Consider the following 20,224-nt stretch of genomic DNA (forward strand, 5'->3'; position numbering starts at 1 on the left):
TGGTAATATATCCAGTTCCTATATCTTTGCTTTTATTTAGTTTTTCTTTGACTGAATAATTAAGCCAACTTATTTACTTTTCTTCCTTTTCATGTTACATTATCACATGATAATTCACCAATACTTAACGGCTGGTTTTCCTGAACAATTATTCTGAGGTCTTACAGAAATCTAAATTCTTTCAAATACTGAAAACATTTTTTATAAATACGTTTTAAGAGCAAGGTATTGGAGGGTGAGTTGGGGAAACGGACATGAAGACCGATTGGATACTGTTGTTTACATTTTACAGATTCACATAAACAGCAAACATTATATGAGATATTGTTAGGAGCTATAGCATGTAAAAACAAGAACAACACATGGTTCTGGGCCCTGAATAGCTTACGATCTAGTGAAAGAGAAAGACAATATATAAACAACTCCAGTGCAAGACAGAATATTGTTATAACTACAGCATGAAGTGTTGAGGGAGACCAGAGGCTGTAGAAGAGAGCAGAAGTTATAGGATTCCTCAAGGTTTGAGGCAACCGGTTAGCAGCTGGAAGCAACTCATTATGCCAAGCTGTCAGATTTTTTTGTTTGTTTTATTTTTATAGACACAGTCATGTATTTGAGTAAGTTTTATTGAGTAACATGGAAATGCAATGGGAGTCATTAATTTGCACAGATATCATGGGTGGTTTTTGAAAGTGTGAAATCTACTGTTGCAGAGTATTGATGAACTCTGGACTTCTGCCAAAAGAGGAGTAGAAAGCCAGAAGGAGAATCTTTTCTTTATCACAACTCAGAGTTGGGGGTGATGACAGGAAAGGAAATTGGAGTCCAGCAATGCGACAGACCTCAGGCGACTACTACCTCATTGTAGGAATACTATGGATGAGAATTTGTGGAAGAAAACAGGTCATTAAAAAACCCTCCATTTCCCATTTCTTCCCCAGTTTTTTGGAGAGCTTTGGGTTTTCAGGAAACCTTATTCTGTTTGCCATGTAATTAAAATAATCTACAAAAATTTATTAACTTAATACATGGTGAATGCAAACATTTCAAACACTATAGTGTACAAAATAAAAGTGGAAGTACTACTCCATTACACACCCACTCATACTCCCCAGTGCTAACAATTTGTTATAGCCTTCCAAACATTTTCTATCCATAGTCATGCATACACACGTTTTTTTTTTCTTTCCCGAAAAAAAATTGGTGGTACTCCCACAAATTTGAGGTTGAAGACACCATTAGAAGTGTGGGCTCTGGAGTCTGCCAGAACTGGGCTCAAATCTTCTCCAGCTTCCCAGCTGTATGACCCTAGGCAAATTACTTTACTTCTTTCAGCTTCATTTTTTTGTGAAGGCTAAAAATGGTAATTACTTTGTAAGGTTTGAGAATCAAAATGTATAAATCACTTAGCACAGTGCCAGACACATAGTAAGTGTTCAATAAACACTATTATTGTCTATGGCAAGTGACCTTTCTCATTTTAAGACTAAAAATAAGGAAATTTGTTAAACAAATGTTGCTCATTTCTTCGGATGAAATGTATCTGGGTTGTGAAGAACTTGCTTTTCCAAAGCATAAAACTGATCCACGTAACCTTTATGAGGCTTCTCTTCGAATTTTCAGTGCAACTCTCCTGCATCCCCCCAACATCACTTTCTGTCTAGAAAGTGGACTTTCCACTAAAAAACTTTTGTGACTCATGTCGTGACAAGAATGCTCAACCAGGTCAGGCTTTACACTGTGTGTCCTTTGCTTTATCATGCAATTGCTGGGTGGCACCCTTTTAAGCTCGCCTCGCATGGTCGCGCCCCTCCATCCCCTCTTCAGATGCGGCTACAACTGGAGAAGCCTATCGTCTTAGGAGCCGAGGTTGAATTGATGGACGACGGGCGCCTCCAGGGCGCAGCAGCAGACGCGGGCGGGCGAGGTGCGCCCTAGGGGTGCAGGCTGCTGGCCGAGGGGCCCGGGCGGAGTGCGGGCGGGAGGTTCCTCCCGGGGCGAACCTGGCACTGGGCTCTCCCCGATCTTCGTGCGGGGGCATCTGCCCCGCCGTCTGCAGCCCCAAGATCCCACTGCCTCCACTCTGCAGCCCCGGCCTGTCCCATCCACTCGTTCTTTTTGGCACTGCCCTTTGCCCTCCCATGGAGTCATCTGTTTACTCTCCCTTCACTTCCAGTCACCCATAGGTCACCCTCCCTCTACCACAGTCACCCATTTTGTCCCCTCTCCCTTCTCTCCTCACTCTTCACCTCTCCCCAGGTCGCCTTCTTAGAGGACTCCGCCGACGGAGATGCTGCGGACCCCGCGGCCAGGGTCTGCTCCCCGGAGAACCCTCCGTCCACCTTTGCCCCCTCCCCGGGGGCGCGGGACGCAAGTTTCCGCTCCGTCCTTTCCCCAGTGACAGGACTTGGCTGCGGCCACGGCCAGGGAGGCGGGGGGAGGGACTGCCTGGCTCCCGAGCCCCCTCCCCTGATCGCGAGCTCTGCGCGGTCTGTGTCTCTCTCCGCAAGTGCGGAGACGCGGAGGAGGAGGAGGAGGAGGAGGGAGTTGGGGGAGGATCTCCATTGAAATAAACAACCAGGCAGCAGTTATTAACACGGGAACATGGCGGCCGCAGCCTCAGCCACAGCTTCGGCGGCGAAGGTCAGCGCCGACGGCAGCCGGCACCTGACGGCGTGACCGACCCGAGCCGGTAACCGCGCCTTCCCTGGGGGCCGCGAGGGCGGGCGGGAGGCGGGCGGCGGGCGGGGGGCGCCGCGTCCCCACCCCCGGCCGCGTCTGCCCTTCCTGCGCCGAAGCCGGGCAGAGCCGCGCGCCGCCGAGAGGGCTGTTTTGTGTGCGGCGATCGCTGCCCCGGTGCGCGGAAAACGCGAGTTGCATCCCGGAGGCGCCGCGAGGCTGGGGAGTTGGGGCTTGGGGGGTGGGGAGGGCGGGAAGCGGCAGGGAGACGCGGAGTCCCTGGGAGAGAAAGGAGGCGCTCCAGCGCTTTGCCAGAGCTCGGGAGACGAGTCCCGGAGCGCGAGGCGGGCGGAGGCTGCAGCCCGCGGCACCGGCGAGAGGTGAGAGCCGAGGCGCGGCGGGGAGGCCGGGGGCGCGGGCGCGGCACCCGCCCGAGGAGCGAGGCGCCCGCCACCCTGCCCGGTGCGGGTCGGCGAGGAGCGCGTCTCCTGCGCCCTCGGGGGACGCGAGGCAGGGACGGAAAGGTGAAGCCGGAGAAGGTGCATTCTTTCATGGAAACGCGGAGCGACTGCTGCGCAGGGTGGGAGCCGGGCGAGGGGAGGCAGGACTTGGGAAGTGCTCGGGGGTGTGTGAAGGTGAAGCGCCGTGTCAGGGGCGGCCGGCTGGGTGAGACGCCGGGAGGAGGGGATCCGCGGCCCGGCAGCCGGGCCGGGCCCGTGTCAGCGCCGGGGGTGGGAGGCGAGGGGCGCCGCGCGCCGCGGGCGGACGGGAAGGAGCTGTGGCGGGCGGGGCGGGCGGCGCGCTCGGGCCGAGCAGGCCGGGCTGCGGTGGGGGCGGGGAGCCGGGGGCCGGACCGCGGCGGCGCCGAGCCCGGCTCGCCCCTGACTTAACTTTCTGGGTGCGGGCGTGTGTGCAGGAGGCGCGCAGGGGCCGGGGCTGGGGGCGGGAGGCGGTCCGGGAGGTTCCGGGTTGGCTCGCCAGCGCCCCCTTTTCTCTCCCCCATCTCCCCGCCCCTGAAGGGACAGGCCCTCAGGGCCCCCAGGCGGGAAGCGGGAGGGGCCCTCCCGGCCGGCTCGCGACGGTCACGCCCCGGGCCCGGGGACACTTCTCTCTCGGGCCTCCGGGGGCTGCTGGGGGAGGGGGTCAGGGTCTTCGCTGCGCTCAGGAGCTCCCCGCCCCCCGCCCCTCCGGGGAGTCCCGGAGGCGCCTCTTCCGAGATCGGGGGTGGGTCGGTCCCTGGTTAACTGGTCCCTCCCTCTTCCCCCTCCCCCTAGTGGTTTCCGGGGCCTGCGGGACCGAGGGGCGGGAATCGGGGATCCGAGCGCCCTGCACCGGCCCGGAGCTGGACCGGGCCTAACGCCGTCCGGGTCTGTCACTGGTAGGGGAAACTTTCCTAAACCGGGGACCGAGCCTGAACACCCTCCTCCGCCACCTCGTCCTCTAATCCCACTCCCACTCCACCTCCTCCAACGCCTTCCCCTCCCACCGACCCGAATCTCGCTGCGTGTGACTGATGGGACAGTGAGCCAATCGAAGGCAGGGAACTGACCTGCCGGGTGTCGGTAAGCCAATCGCGGGGGCTGGAGGAAGGGAGGGGGCGGGGCTTCTTCCGGACCAGTTAGAGTGGAGTTGCGCGCGGGGCGGGGGAGTCATGGAGACGCCAAGAGCTCTCCACTCTTGCACATCCCTGGTCACCCGCTCCTAGATCTGTGGGGTAGCGTCACTTACGGGGCCTCTGACCGGGAGAGGCAACGTAGTTTGCACGAGATACTGTATATCTCTGGTACCACCAGAGACGTTGTCTTAGACACGACGAAGTCTAAAAGGCACTTAAGATGTGGCAGTAACTGTCCGAGGCCCGTTTCTAAAATGGCATATATTGTAGTGATCGCGTTCTGGACCTCAGCGCTCGGTTTACGTGCTGAGGATCATAGGAGTTATCTGTTTATCTCTATCTCAGTCTCACTCAGCTACTCCAGCGTGGGGACAATGAAATTTGAAAGGGTTCTCTGAAAACGAAGGCATCGGGAAAAACTCACGTCAGTTGATTATTGGGAGTGTAAAGCATCATTGTTTGTAATGGCTTCACTGGTTCCTTGATTAATTAGAGCGCCAGTTTCCAAAGTGCACTTGGAAGTTCGGTGTTTGGGATGACATTAAAAAAAAAAAAGTTGTGGTTCATGGTATGCATTTTTTGTTTTCTGTTTTTTTGCTCTTTCTTAAGTAAACAAAATGAAGTTAGGAACCAAAGCATCACTGTTTGAAACCTAAAGCGTTGGTATTTAAGGAACAAGCTGGTCAAAGAATATTTGTCTACAGAAAGAAAGTGAGTAAAATGTAGTTTGTCAGATTACTCCCACACAAGAGATTCTTAAAAATAAATTATTTTAGTTTGCTTAAACACTACTGAATGGTACAGTGTGTGGGTACTTTTTTGGTTTTTGCAAGGTTAGGAGACATCTTTGGTTATTTTACTCTGTTTGTTGGGTACAGTCTAGTGACTTCCTCAAGTCTTGACTTTTCAGAATAGGGAGGATAGGTCTTCGGTTCTCTGTAAAGATCACAGGTTCCTCTGTAGGAATAGCAGTGTTTTAAAAAGACAGCAGCTGCTGCTGCGATGCTTTGTGTGTGTGTGTGTGTGTGTGTGTGTGTGTGTGCGCGCTCCTGTTCTTTGTTGGGGAGGTTAGTGCACATTGACAGCAGCAAGGCTCCTTTTTCCAACTGGAATTTGTAGAATCTTTGGGAGTTCAAGGAATGAATAATATTAGCTTGAGAATACATCTGTTCATTTTGTGATGAGTATCCCATGAATTTAATCTTGGGAGGAATTTGTTTTGTTTTTTGAGGCATTTTATGTGCATGATACTTACGTATACTGGTTTCTTGAGCTTTTAATAATACTAGGTTACTAAGAAAGAATTGAGGGGTCTATAGTTTTAGGGAACAGTATTTACCATGAATTCCCAATCCAGTATAATTGTAAGTGTTCATATAGACAAAAATTAATTGCATTTTGCTCTAGCCCTTGAGGTGTTATTTTAGTGATAAAATAGTAAAAACTGTGATGATAAAACAAACATTTAGGTGCTAGAAGTAGGGAGTATTATAAATTAAACAACGTTCAAAATTTGACAACATTCAAAACCGCCCCGTCATTAGTTAATTTAGCTACTGAAGGCCACTCTGACATGTGTCTTTTGTATGCTCAAGAGCAACACATTATTTTACTCCTTCTCTACAATAATCCTTGAGAATGTTCTCAGATTCTTGGTGGCAGTGAGTAGCAAGTCCCCTAATGCCTGCTAGGGGGAAAAAAAACCTCTCAAGCATATGGAGATATCTAGAAAAAGATGTGCATCGTCAGCTGTGATTCCATTGTGTGCTCTCAGACTGGATCTGAGCCTTCTTCCTCCAGGGAATTTCAGTCTTAACAGAGGAGTTTTAGATGTCAGGATACTGAAGCAGAGGTTAGAAAAGAGCTTACCAATTATGAATTTAATATTTTTTAGATAGTTTAGCTCTGATTTTAACCCTTCATTGGTTAAATATAATTTACATGACCTTTGCTCAGTGTTAGAAGCGCATTTTACTAGAAACCTAAAATGTAAAGATTAGAGGGGAACTTGGGCTGCGGTGTGAGCGCATAAAGGGGCAGTGCTCCTTGGTTGGCTTTATCTTTAGTTGTATCTTATTAAAGCTTTGCAAGCCTCAGAAGCAAGGACCTATGAGCAGTGCTTTCATTACACACCCTGTATTTAAGGATTCAGTACCTTAGCTGTTTCAAATCACATCAGGTTGAAATGTGACCCATAAGTTGACAGGTTGGATTTCTTAGGAAAAATTGTTTGTGTTGAATTGAGTTTAAAAGGGATGCTTTTAAGCAGTCATTAGGATGTTGGGTACCAAAACAAAGGGGGGGGGGCTCTTTAAACCATTTTTCTAGAAGATTAGTTTTCTGAAATGCACAGTGTGTCCTTATTTGATATTTTGACCATTATTATGTCATGATTGAAATTATATTTAAATGCATAATTAATGCTTCACTATTTTAATAGCAAAACTGCTATTTAAGAAATTGTTAGCTTTTCAATGTTTTGTGTTTATAGTTTTGTTTGGTAATTTATGTTATTACATGCTCTATCAATTTTAAATTAAGAGAATAGGAGGGAGAAAATAAGTAAGTTGCTTTAAGGTGTTGGTCTTTTATTGCAGTAAATCATAAAATGAGCAGCGAATCAGGATCTTTCCCCCAGTGAAATAATCAGACTATGTTTACATACTAATAACGAAAACCATTTAAGGGAAACAGAACAAACCCCTTACTCAGTTTTTTATACACTTTCATATTGCAGGCTAATTTTACCTCTATGCCTTGTTTTCTAAACAAAAAAGATTTTGGCATTTGTGTTTATTTCCTTTTTTGTTTTTTACAGGCTTGTAGAAGGGTTTATGAATTGTTAACTGTAGAAAGAATATTATGTCATATTATTCTTTAAAGTCTATTAAAAGTAATGTCTGGAAAAGCCGTATAATACGGTTTTAGTGTCACAGGCCCTCAATTCAGACAGTATAAAGAAAACACATACTTTATGGATTCTAGATACTAATTTCTAAACAGAGGTGAGAATGTGACTTTTGTGGATATTTTAGAAACGTATGTAGTTTTCCTAGCTGTTACAAAACTGAGGCGAGGGTGATTATGAAAAGGTGGAAATCTTAAAGGTTGTGCTATGAAGGTATCTGAAATTAAACGGCTACATGGTCTGCAGTTAAATCATAATACTCTTGGCTCTTAGGGCAAAGATTTTATGTGTTTATCCTGTGAAATGTTCATCAGTGACCACATTTCTGGCTTCCAGTGGCTATGATGACATAATGCAGTTGTGGAAACATTGACTCTAGGACACTTTTCAGTTGTTTCTCTAGTTGGAAATTTCTAGAGAAGAATTAAATAAGCAGGGAACCTATGGCAGTGTTTGACTTACCTGCTTTTGAGGCTTTTGGACATAGAATCTTAATTTTTAAGAAAGTAAGAGAGGAGAGCTACTTATAGGTAGACATTATTAGCAGTAATTAAATAGTTATTAATACTTAAAGGTTCTGAAAGAAAAAACAATTTTTACTTTGGGAGTCAATTGATATATGCATGGAGAATTGAAGTTAGCATGTTAATTCTGTCAGAATTTATGTTTTTTTAGGCAGCCAATTGTGAACTGTTAAGAACTCCTGATGGAGTTCCCCATGGCCAGGTTAACTCTCATTTTGGGCTTTTTCAATCTTGTTTTTGCATCCTTGCCTCATTTAACCATTGTTTCATTTGTTTGTTCAGTTATTTGTTGAGTTTTGAGTGTCTCAGCTTTGGCAGTTTACTTTTATAGTATAAACCATCCATTGCAAATCCTGTGATTAAAGGGGGAACACACAGTGGGTGATGATTTTTTTGGTGGGGGAGGGGTGGAAAGGGATGTGTTCACCTTAACTTTCAATTTGCTTTCATACTAAAGATCTGCTTTTCTTTTAATGTGTTAATTTTAATTATATAAGATAATTCTGCTTTGATTTGGGTTTGGGTTTTTTTCCCCCCTGAGAATAGGATTGTAATGTTTATAATAAAAAGGTTGTTAAATGTCCCCCTGACTGATTAGCTTATGATTAAATAGGTTTCGTTTAATGAAGGTATGAATATTTATAATCAGTTTTGTTTTTATTTCCCCTGAAATCATGTTATGTGTGGTCCGGGTGGCAGCCCATAGTTGGGTGAATGTGACAGGGCAGTCTGTGACCTCTGATTTCTGTGGATTGTCTGTGCCTTGCTGCTTTTAAGGCTAACATATCCTGGGCCTTACCACTGTAGGTTTCTAAAGGATGGAAAGCTCCCTTGCACAGCCTTTCACAGGTATTCTGCTGTGGTTGTCAGTTTTTCTAGACGTAATGCATTCTTGCTCTTGACTAAAATGTCTGCATTGGGAGAGCGGCAACAGAACAACTGAAATGATAAGAGCAGCTGTCACCGAGTGCCAACAACCTATTAGGGGCTTTTTGAGGCGTGCTCCATTCTTTCATTCTTGCCACAATCCTGTGAAGTAGAGGTTACCTTCATTTTCCAGCAGGAGATGAAGCCCAAAGGGGATTAAATCGTGCCTCTGAGCAAAACTTTGGGGAAAAAATTAACCTTGACCAATGAGTGGGGAAACAAATCATAAATATCAGAGGGAATGGTGAGTCTGAGAACATCTTCTTGGTCGGGATCTGATAAAGCAGATGTCTGCAGGTCGTTAGAAGGCTCTCAGTCTAGTTGTTTGGTTTGTAAAAAGGATGAATAGGTTTGAATAGATCCAGTCCTGCAAATTCTGTAGTCCTGTGTCTCCCAAACCCTTGCCTCAAGGCAAGCCTATACCTGGACAGTCGATACTTATCTTAAGACCTATAAGCAGCCTCCAGATTTTTTAGTCATCGGCCCAGAATTTAACCGTTCCTAAATTGCAGGATTCTTTCTTGTCTTTTAATTTTCAAGAAGTAAGAATGGTAATGGATGAAGTCAAACAGGTAACATTTACTGAGTGCTCACTCAAAACCTGGTGCCGGGCTAATAAGGTCCCCTTGGTGTACACTCCTGTCTGGTTCTCACCGTAAGACAGTGAGGGAGGCGCTCTTGTTGGCATTCCTCTTTCGCAGTTCAGGAAGTGGAGGCGCAGAGCTGTCACATAACTCGCCAAAGGTCACACAGCCCGAGTGCTGGAGAGGAATTTGCATCCAGGCCAACGTTGCCCCTTAGCCCTGCCTTCTTCACTTGTGTTCTTGTTAGATGGTCGGTCGGCCGCACTTCCTCGCAGCCTCATGTGGATGTGTCCCATCCAGTGCTTTGTGGAGATAACACAGATCCGTCATTCTCCACCAGGGAACGGGAAAGGGAAAAGGGGTAGGAGTGTATTTTGAAAAAGCACGTTCATGTTGCCTATTGTTTCTCACAATCAGAAGCTCAGAAAATAAGCTTGAGAAAACTCCATTGTGGGTGAGAGGTAGAAAAGAGAGGGAGAGAGCCCTCCAGATAGAGGTTTAGGACCAATGAAGCACTGGTACAGATATTCGGCTTCTTGTTCCTTTAGCGTATATTTAATTCTAGCACGTTTAACCGTTAGGTGGTGATTGTGTGATGTATGTTTTGCAGGTTTTTTTTGCAACCCGTGTAGCATGGGTGACTCGGTGTTGAGATATTGTAGTCCCCAAAGGAGGCTGGTAATATATTCAGTCATCTGACTTCTGCTCTGCTATTTGTGGAATTCTTCTGTCTGCGCAATTGTTTGCAGGGAGCGGGGAGAGCTTTCAGGGAACTCTTTCACCTGTGCACGTGTGGGGATCAGCCATGCACTGCTTTTAGCGTTCCAGCTGCCGGGTCTGAAGCCCTGTTGTCAGAGATGAAAATATAAGGCATGGCATTTTCTATTATTCATTTAGTGGGTCCACAGGAAATGTGATCCCACATCTTCCAAGGCTTGCAGGGTGTGAGGGGGTTCTGGGAGTTCCTGTTGTTGCTGACTGATTTCTGTCCCTGGAAGCACCCATCTAAATGAGGATGGTCATTTCTGGCAGATTGTTCCCACTTATAAAATCAGCTCAGGAATCAAAGATGAAATGACTTTCCTTACCTTCGGTGGTACAGTAGCATTTGTAGGAATATTTAATATTAATTTTGCTTAAAATTTCTAATTCTCTTCTTAATATGCTTAATAAAGAAAAACTTTTCAATTATTGTCAAAATGTAAATTGAACATTGAATTGCATATTTTAGAGGTACCTACAGCTTTACTCGAGTCATTTCTAGAGTCAAGCTAAATGGAAAATTTAGATAGTTACTTGGATAACACATTTTTAAACATACATTTTTAATGTGCTTGTATACATATATTTAAAAATAGATTTTTTCGTAAATATGTTTGTTAGGTAATCACCTCTGGTTATTGTTGGAACATAGGTGGCGAATTCTTTTTTTTTTTTTTTTTTTATTAAGTTCCTGTATTTTTATTTGTTAATTCTGGCAATCCTACCTCTTATCTCCCACCACTCCTGTGGCTGGCAGAGTAAGATAGATTGATTGATTGATTGATTGATTTATGGCTGTGTTAGGTCTTCGTTTCTGTGCGAGGGCTTTCTCTAGTTGTGGCAAGCGGGGGCCGCTCTTCATCGCGGTGCGCGGGCCTCTCACTATCGTGGCCTCTTGTTGCGGAGCGCAGGCTCAGTAATTGTGGCTCACGGGCCCAGTTGCTCCGCGGCATGTGGGATCTTCCCAGACCAGGGCTCGAACCCGTGTCCCCTGCCTTGGCAGGCAGATTCTCAACCACTGCGCCACCAGGGAAGCCCTAGGTGGCGAATTCTTTCACAGGTAATTTTGATTCCTAAATAAGGAATATGGAAATTCCTGACTAAAAAAATCTCAATGTCAGAAGTGTATGAATTTCTACCAATTTAACATAACAGCATTTCTTGACATTACAGAAGCTGGTTGTGATAGTTAGGGAGCTGGGCAGTGGGGGCCTGCGGGTCCTGGAGGCGATTCTGTGTCCTGTACCTGCCACCTTGTGCCTGCGGCCTGTTGTGGACGTCGGGTCTGGTGTGCTGTGCTCGGAGACCGGGCCTTCGAAGTGAGGATGGAGTGATAAATAATAGCACAACTTCAGACTGCCTCAGTTGGGTATAAATCTTTGTCGACTTTTCTCTGCCTCCTTTTATCCTTCTTCCCTGGCTTTCTCGGTTGTTGTTGCTGGGTTGTTTCCCGCCCCCCAAAGTTGAAGATGGAAGATGGGTGGCAGTGAAGGAACACAGTCAAGATTAAGGGGGGGGGGGTGTTACTATCATTAGTTTTTCGTTAAGTATTTCATGTCTGATCATGATCTGCAGTTTCCCTCTTTACCTAACAGATTTGCTCTGCTCACAGCACTTGGTGAAGAAGCTGGCCTTTTGTTAAGGAAGCCGTTAGGTTGAGGACAGATCACGTAACAGGCTGGCGCAGTAACTGGCTGATTTGTTGTTGGAAGTTAGTTGCTGCACAAGGTTGTGGTCCAGCCGACCGGTGGTACTGAGCCTCTGTTGTCCAGTAGGATTGAGGATTACGTTCCCTAGCTTTGCTGTATTCTATTTCTTCCCTGTTTAAGGATATTGTTACAGACTCTATCATGTTAGATATCTTGAGAGTGTTCATTAGATTCAAGTGGTCAAAATGGTTATAAGTTGGAAACATTAAGATGATTAAAATGGGTGAAAATTTTAACCAGTTCCTAGAGCCTTAGGAGTGCCCACCTCTTTGGAGTTTCTGGTAGTGTATTGTGTTTTCAATTTCTGTATTTCTGTTTTGAGACTCGTGTAGTGTTCTTATTGCTGTTTTAAGTAAGATGTATGGATATCTTGATTCCTTAAGATTTTTCTGTAAAAGTGTGGTATAGAAATATTTATTCCATTAAGAAATGTCATTTTATTGTATTCTAGCACCACCAGAGTCTTTTCTAAATAAACAGATAGTAAGTATAAGTAAAATCTAGTGACGGGACTGGAAGTTATATAAAGATCTATTTATGCTGCACTACCTTGTATTTTAAACACGAGGTGTGTACAATTAAGAATTTTAATAAATTAAAGGCTTTAAGCTGTTAAGTATAACACAAGAAAATGACATGATATTCACTGTGTCCTAAACATATTGACAGTGACAACTGACAGAGACAAAAGTCAACAGAATGCCTGGACATTGAAGGACATTAGAAGACAAAACTGGAGCGTTTGCCTTCTCTGGGTAAAGGGCGCTCACATTGTAACAACAGCATTCTCGTCATCATTGATGACCTCATTGTGATAGTAAATATCTCACTTTGAGAAAAAGCATTCAGGAGAAAAGAGAGTCAGGAGACGGAGGGAAGCCCAGGTTTGCTGGCTCGAGGCGAGTGAAGGCTGGGGCAGGATGGAGCTGGACTGGGTACATGTGGCCCGGTCCTGTGTGCAGGGCAGGCCGTAGGGCCAGCTGGGACCCCGTAGGAGAGGTCCTCGGCTGCTCCCTGCCTCTTCTCATGGTCACTGGAGGCAGGCCCGGACCCTGTGGTGGGGAGAGAAGGGAGAGCCTGTGGTAGGTAGAGCTGGTCCCAGGGCGTTGAGGCCCCAGAAGCTCTCCTGCTCGGTAGTTGTCTGCATCCTGATCTCGCACCAGGAGCTGGCCGGCTCCCATGTGTAGAGTCTTCTGATGAACTGCATCCTTAATTCTGGACCAGGTCGGTGGTGCTGACGGCCCGCTCCCTTCAGGCACCACGGAGCCCCGCAGCCCTTCCACCCCGATGCTCTGTATTACCAGACTGAGCATCTGGGGGATTCTCTTCCCCTTTTCAGGTGAGAAGTGAGGGGACCACTCCACCCAATAGCAGGTAAAGACCAGATAGGGCAAGGGAAGGCCTTCTGGGGCTTGTGATTTTCAGAGGCTGAGCACCTTGCCGTCACCTGGCCTGGCCCTCAGGTGAGTGAGGGAAGCCAGTGCCTTTGCATCAAGGGATAGAGAGGGGTTTCCTGGTTATGGAGGCCCTCTTCATTCCCTGCTCAAGAAATTTCCTAGTGAGGTTCAGGTGTCTCTAGCAGCCTCATCCCAGGTTTTCTGGGCCTGCCTCAATGGTTCATAGACGTTTACTCTCTTGGAGAAAGGGATTGAGTGTATAATGAGGAAAAAGAAAAGGAAAGGCGTTCAGAAAGAAACTGGGGGCGGCCCATAGAGGAGTTGCTGCATTGAATCCAGGCTAAAGAGGTTAGGACCACGCAGATGGAAAATATCAATGCAAAAGAGTAGCCTTGCTTGAAATCTGTAAATTAATGAAGGTATATATAGAGTAAATCCAGAGTAGCAAATGCATGCCCTTGCAGCTTGAAAGATTTTTAAGGATGGACTATTAGTTTATCAGCTTGATCAAAGCGAGTAGTCAACTTACAGTACTTGTTACTTTAAGTGCAATAGGTAACTTACACAGACTTTTTGGGGAAGGTTTAAATGAATAAACGGAGGGCCATAACATGTTAGTAAAACACATTACAAGTTTTGATACACATTGTTTGGAGTTTAACATCAAGGAGAGAAACCATCAAATAAAATGCTTTGACAAATCTGGCATTAAAATTTCTGTTGTGTTCTGTAAATATGCTTAAAATGATTATATGCAGTGGCTTATTGTCTGAATGATACAGGTACAACAGGGAGTGGTACCTGTTTTCTTATGGGTTTGCTAAAATTGGGGGAAATAGTAAGGATGGAGTCTCTATGTGTGTGTGTGTATGTATACACATACATGTATTTTTTAAAATAAATTTATTTATTTATCTTTGGCTGCGTTGGGTCTTCGTTGAGGTGCACGGGCTTCTCATTGTGGTGGCTTCTCTTGTTGCGGAGCACGGGCCCTAGGCACTCGGGCTTCAGTAGCTGTGGCACGCGGGCTCAGTAGTTGTGACTCGTGGGCTCTAGAGCACAGGCTCAGTAGTTGTGGCGCCTGGGGTTAGTTGCTCTGCAGCGTGTGGGATCTTCCTGGACCAGGGCTCGAACCCGTGTCCCCTGCATTGGCAGGCGGATTCTTAACCACTGTGCCACCAGGAAAGGCCACATATATGTTTTTTTTCATTCATTTTCCCTCTCCTCCCAAATAGTATACAGAACAGCTTAAAGTCTCTCCTTTTTAAACTGTATTTTGGGCTGACTTAAATTCTCCTTCTGTACTGTTAAGTCATTAATAGACTGATCTTTCCAAAATATCCCTTTTATAATAATATAAGTCCCCCCACTCACTACAGAATGACATTCCCAGACGCTTACTAGATGGGTCTGCCACAAAGCCGTTTCCCCCATTTCTGCTCTTTGCATGAGCCTTTGTACCTGCCAGTCTGTTCTTCCTGGCCTGCTGTGAACATGTGTTGACCACGCGAGCTCGTGCTCTTTGATTTGCCTAGAGAAAACTAATGAGTTAGTCTAAAATTTAAGAAGCAGTTCTTTGATATAAAACTCAGTTTGCTGGGGGTTTATATTATTGATCTCAGTTAACAGCAAAGCATACAATCAAAAAGAGAGATGGAATCCAACAATATCCAAAGGTTATTAGTCAGTTGCTTATTACATTGATTACAGATTTTACAAAAAAAATTTTCTGTAGAACAAGAAAGGAAGTCCACTTACCTTCGAATCAGAAACAATAAAGACTTAAATTTTTGACGTTGTTGCCTCAGTAAAACTGAACATTTTCTGCACCCAGACTTACTAACTTTTCCCCTGCAGAATATTTTGACACTGTAATGGGAAGAGGGATTAATAATCTCAGTTTATAGTGGAAAGAGGAGAAAAAAGGTAAAGAAAACCTTGGGGAAATTCAGTAGTTCTGGAAAGGTAATAAAACAAAACCAAACACAAAGTATAGGGTGGGCACTTAAATACTTCAATTGAAGAAGTGATCAAAAAGAGAATGAAAGCATCGCTTGAAGGGCTGATGTCTCAATAGATAAGTAATGAAATTCTACAACTATCAAAAGAACGAAGCCCCTACGGGCCACACATTAATATATACTTGTGACAAGACCTGGAAAAGTATTCTCAACCCTCTTCCCAAATCTCTACTTAAACAGTAATTTTTTTACTTTGTGGGGTCATTTTATTTGCAGGATAAGAACGCGATCTGTCTGTCATCTGTTCAGATTCTTTCATCAACCAATTATATATTAAGTAGTAGAAACGGTATACAACCCCCGTGGAAAAGCAGGGCGGGGCTTTGGGATGGGCAGTGTCATATGTCTCTCTTTTTCTTAGCTCCTGTGATACTTCCATAATGTGGTAGAACAAGTGGTTAAATAACAGCTATTTCAGTGTTGTGTGTGCTTTTTCTTTCTCCCTCTTTCCCCGCTCTGTGTGTGTGTTTGTGAATGTGTGTGTATGTATGTGTGTGTGTGGCGTGAACTATTTGGAAGTAAGTTACACATGACCCTTTATTCATAAAGCACGTCGCTGTAAAATAAAGGCATTACTTAGGTAATAACATACAATACAGCTATTAAAACTAATAAAACTTTGTTTTAAATCTAAGAAAACTTATATCATCAAGTATCAACTGTCTTCTTTCAATTTTCCGTTACCTCCAAACTGTTACAGCCGTGGGTTTCAAACCAGGATCTAATCAAGCTCCTCCATTGCATTTGGGTCTGTAGTCTCTGTTAATACTCAGTAATTCCCCTAGTTTTTGTTTGTTGGTTTTGTGGTTCTTTAGATGTTGGCTTTTTAAAAAGTGTTTATTTTTTTTAATTAAAAATTTTAATTGTGGTAAAATTCATATAAAATTTGCCATCTTACCCATTTTTAAGTGTACAGTTCAGTAATGTTAAATGCATTCACATTTTTGTTCAACCAGCCTTTTCAGTGTTTAGACTTCAGTTTCTCCAGAAGTGCTAAGAAATTAAATTGTTAAATATGTTAATGGATTTGATCGGGGCTAAAGAAGAACATAACTGTTGAGAACTTACTGCTTGAGATAGTAGCATCTTAGGCTGTTTCCTCGGCATTGCCCCTTCTGAAGTCTCTGTAGGTTGGGGCCTAGACATACTTTCTACAAACACATCACAAGGAGATTCATAAAAGTAATGCTGTGAGAGGTGCAAACACAGAGGTAATACCCGCCTATGAGAACGCTTGCAGTCAGAGAGTTTGAGGACTTTTTTTCCTCCTAGGAAGTAGTAGATTTCTGTTTTAGGAACAGGAGGGGGGTTGAGATTGAGACATTCATTTCATAGCACCCTTGGCTAAATAGAAAGCTTTTATATCAAACACTTCTTTGGAGTAACATTATAGAGACAATAGTTTCCTGGGGTTTTTTGGAGTGTGGCAGCTTAGGAGACACATGAGAGATGTCAACAATGGGAAGAAAAGTGGGACTGTACGTAGGCCTTTTTAATTAACAAATCAGGGCAGTTTTGAGGGGACTGGAATTTAAATGACTCAGAAATCCCATTTTCTGATTTTTGTTTTTTTGCAAAACTTTTCTGAAATGTCTTACAGACGTACTAAGGGATATCCTCCTTGTTCTTGCCATTTTATGAGTATTGTACTGCTTTTTTTTAAAACCAGTGTTGGCGGTGGAAACATTGTAAATCAACTGTACTTCAATTAATAAAAAAGATAAATAATACATTAGTGTGGTTTAAAAGAAATATATTCATGAATGTCTTTGCTCAAGCTTGCAGAAGGTGCTTGAAGAGCTTATTAAAATAAACCAAACTAAATTAAAAACAAAAGGAAAAAAAACATTGGTCTGTTGGAGAGGGTTGGACAGATAGTATTGTGGTTGTTTCTCAGTGGCTCTGTGCTACGTCCCAAACAGATATGGTAGTAGTTTGGGTCAACTGGGAGGAAAGTACTTCAGAGTTCTGAAATGTAACCAAACAGGGGCATTAAGGACAGGTGGCCAGGGGTAGGCGGTGGGAGTGGGCAAAAATAATATAAAGAAAGTCGTATTACTGTAAAAGAGTGGCTATACAAAACATTCAGCACATGAGGTCTCGTGTAGCTAATTTTTCTGGTTCTGGTTTTTATTCCTTTGAGCACCTCAAAATTTAACATTAGTCATTTAGGAGAAAATACTTTAAAAATGCGTAGTATTTCCTTATTGACTAAACTGACTTGGGCTAAAATTCACTCAGTGTCCATGAGATCTTTTAAGGTATTGATCTGTTTGTCTCTCTACTAAGTCACTGTAAACCATAGACCCCTCACTACCAAGCTCTAGCTTAACTACTAGACTTGCCTTTTTCTGTCTATTCACTGGATGTTACTTTTTGTGTATCTGTATGTTTAAAAAATTTTTTTAAATTTAAATAACAGTCCATTTTCTCCTTACTGATTTTCTGCACTTTACCTGCCGTGGGTTTGGAGTTGGGAACACAAAGATTAAAAAAGAAATAGAGGGCTTCCCTGGTGGCGCAGTGGTTGAGAGTCTGCCTGCCGATGCGGGGGACACGGGTTCGAGCCCTGGTCTGGGAGGATTCCACATGCCGCGGAGCAGCTGGGCCCGTGAGCCACAATTACTGAGCCTGCGCGTCTGGAGCCTGTGCTCCGCAACGAGAGGCCGCGATAGTGAGAGGCCCGTGCACCGCGATGAAGAGTGGCCCCCGCTTGCCGCAACTAGAGAAAGCCCTTGCACAGAAACGAAGACCCAACACAGCCATAAATAAATAAATAAATAATTAAAAAAAAAAAAAAGAAAGAAATAGGCCCTATCCTCTAAGGTCTCACAGTTTAGGGAAGGAAAGAGACATGTGGACAAGTAATTACAGTACAATATATGCTTTAGAATAGAAAATTGTATTAGAAGGGCTGGACAGACATTTTATAGAAGCAAACAGTTCATTTTGTGAGATGAGGAAAGCTGCTGTACTGTTTGATTTGAGCCTCAAGGGCTCATGGAGATTTCATCAGAGAGGAGAAAAGGCATTCTAAAGAGAGACGTGCTTAGGGTGAAGATAGAAAATATTATATAGTCTGTTTCTAATTCCTCTTATTTTACATGCACTTTTAGTAAGATCTGCGTGAGAATCTGACAGACTCTTATCAGTAAAGTGAGTAATCTTTAGAGCACAGAACTGGGAATATTTATTTTGAGCCTTCAGAAAAAAACTTTTTTATTCTTTGTCTCCTTTTCATTTCTTGCTTGTTTTCTGAGTTAGAGAGTTTTGTTTACTGTTGCTGAATAATATACCAGCTGAAACTTGGTGGCATTCTGCTCACAATTGTTGTGGTCAAGTTGGGAAAAGGCATGATGGACACAGTTTATCTACTCCGTGATGTCCTGTGTCTCAGCTTGGAAGACTCAGATCCAGGACTGAGTCAATGGCTCAGGGCTGGAATCAGTTGAAATCTTGCTCGCTTACATGCCTGGTGTTTGATGTAGGCTGTTAGCTGGGACCTCAGCTAAGTTATAGGCTAGAACACCTACTTATGGCCTCTTTGCATCTGCTTGGGCTTCCTAACAGCATGGCGGCCGGGGTTCAAAGAGTGAGTTCCAAGGAAGCTGAATCTCCTCTTATGACTTAACCTCAGAAGTCACGTAGAGTCACTTAGGCTTTAGTCACAAGCCTCCCCAGATCCCAGCTCTCCTTGGGAGGAATTTTTTTTTTTTTTTTAATTTATTTTTGACTGTGTTGGATCTTCGGTGCTGCACGCGGGCTTTCTCTAGTTGTGGTGAGCGGGGGCTGCTCTTTGTTGTGGTGCATGGGCTTCTCATTGCAGTGGCTTCTCTTGTTGCGGAGCACAGGCTCTAGGCGCACAGGCTTCAGTAGTTGTGGCTCGCGGGCTCTAGAGCACAGGCTCAGTAGTTGTGGCGCACAGGCTTAGTTGTTCCATGGCATGTGGGATCTTCCCGGACCAGGGCCCGAACCCGTGTCCCCTGCACTGGCAGGCGGATTCTCAACCACTGCACCACCAGGGAAGCCTGGGAGGTATGTTAAAAGTTGAATTAGAAGAAGAGCATGTGGGATGAGAAATATGATCATCTTTGGCAGCCATCGTCTGTGACAGGCTAAGTTGAAGTGTTGCTGTCCTTTCCTTTAAAAGAAGAGTGGAAGGAGGATTTATTGTTTCTGAGATACATGAAGTGATTCAATATGAGATATAATGAGCAGCAGTTCTTTAGTTCTACAAAAGGTATGGTTCCTAAACCATATCTGATGGGATTTTAGTTAGATGTTTAGAAGAACTTTCTGATAAAAATTTATAGACTTTTTTTTAAAAGCAGAGGAAATCTTGTATGATTTAAAAATAAGTTTAATAATGATTAAGTACATACTGCCTGTGGCTGGGCCTGTCACCTTGAGCAAGTGATTTAATGTGTGTGAGTGCCAATTTCCGTTTTTGTTGAATGGGGATTATACTTGTTTGCCTCAAAGAGTGGTGAGGATCAAATAGAAGGTTTAATTATTAATGAAGCCAAAATGAATTAGGTGATTTTAAAGAAATCTTCTGGTAAAGGATTCTCTGTTTATCACTAAGGAGGATTGCAGGGCATTAGTTAATCTTTCTAAAATTTTTCTTTAAATTCTAGAATTATTTTTTTACCAAATAGAGAAAAAAAATGTGGCCTCTTTCTGTTATTTTCTTTGCTATTCATGTATTTACTGTGTAGAATTCTTGATTAAATGATAATGCCATATATTTTTGGACTGTTTGTTTTACCAGAAACATTTCTAGGGAGTTAGCCCTGAAAGCTGCTCATGGTATGGGTAATAATTAACACAGTTCTCTCTGAAAGCACCAGAATGGTGCTGCTTCAGCAGATCATTTTATAGATTAAGGCAGCTTTTTGTTAAAAGGTGTTGCTTTTCATATGCTGGAAGCACTGATGATAGAGTTTTTAGTCTAAGTCTCTAGTGCAAATTTCAGAGTGCACAAATAGTCTACCTCGCTTATCAAAATGGAAATTCCAGGGTCTCATTGTGATGTTCAAAAGCATGGGTGGGTGGGTGTCTGCTTTTTTAAAGAGACTCTTCAGGTGACCCTGATAGA

The 20,224-nt window shown here is 44.1% G+C and overlaps 1 protein-coding gene and 1 long non-coding RNA gene across 11 annotated transcripts in view; one reads left to right on the forward strand and one right to left on the reverse strand.

Moving 5' to 3' along the window:
* Positions 1-608: 608 nt before the first annotated feature.
* On the reverse strand, positions 609-2,332 carry LOC309614869. The gene is made up of 2 exons (XR_014236446.1): positions 2,250-2,332; positions 609-873 (listed from the first exon to the last, which is right to left on the reverse strand). It is a non-coding gene; the product is annotated as an uncharacterized lncRNA (long non-coding RNA).
* Positions 2,333-2,543: 211 nt separating this feature from the next.
* NCOA2 (nuclear receptor coactivator 2) overlaps positions 2,544-20,224 on the forward strand; it is a 270,200-nt gene continuing 252,519 nt past the window's right edge. For 4 of the 10 annotated variants that reach the window (XR_014236375.1, XM_082363382.1, XM_082363378.1 and 1 more), the window contains exon 1: positions 2,545-2,692. The gene's annotated coding sequence lies outside the window, so the exon portion shown is untranslated. Of the gene's footprint in view, positions 2,693-2,924; positions 3,060-3,088; positions 3,219-4,061; positions 4,242-20,224 lie in introns of those variants that run through there. The other 6 variants (XM_082363385.1, XM_082363381.1, XM_082363379.1 and 3 more) reach the window with 5 other exon arrangements.

Source organism: Balaenoptera borealis (assembly GCF_965194805.1).
Source record: "Balaenoptera borealis genome assembly, chromosome: 17".
Lineage (NCBI taxonomy): Eukaryota > Metazoa > Chordata > Mammalia > Artiodactyla > Balaenopteridae > Balaenoptera > Balaenoptera borealis.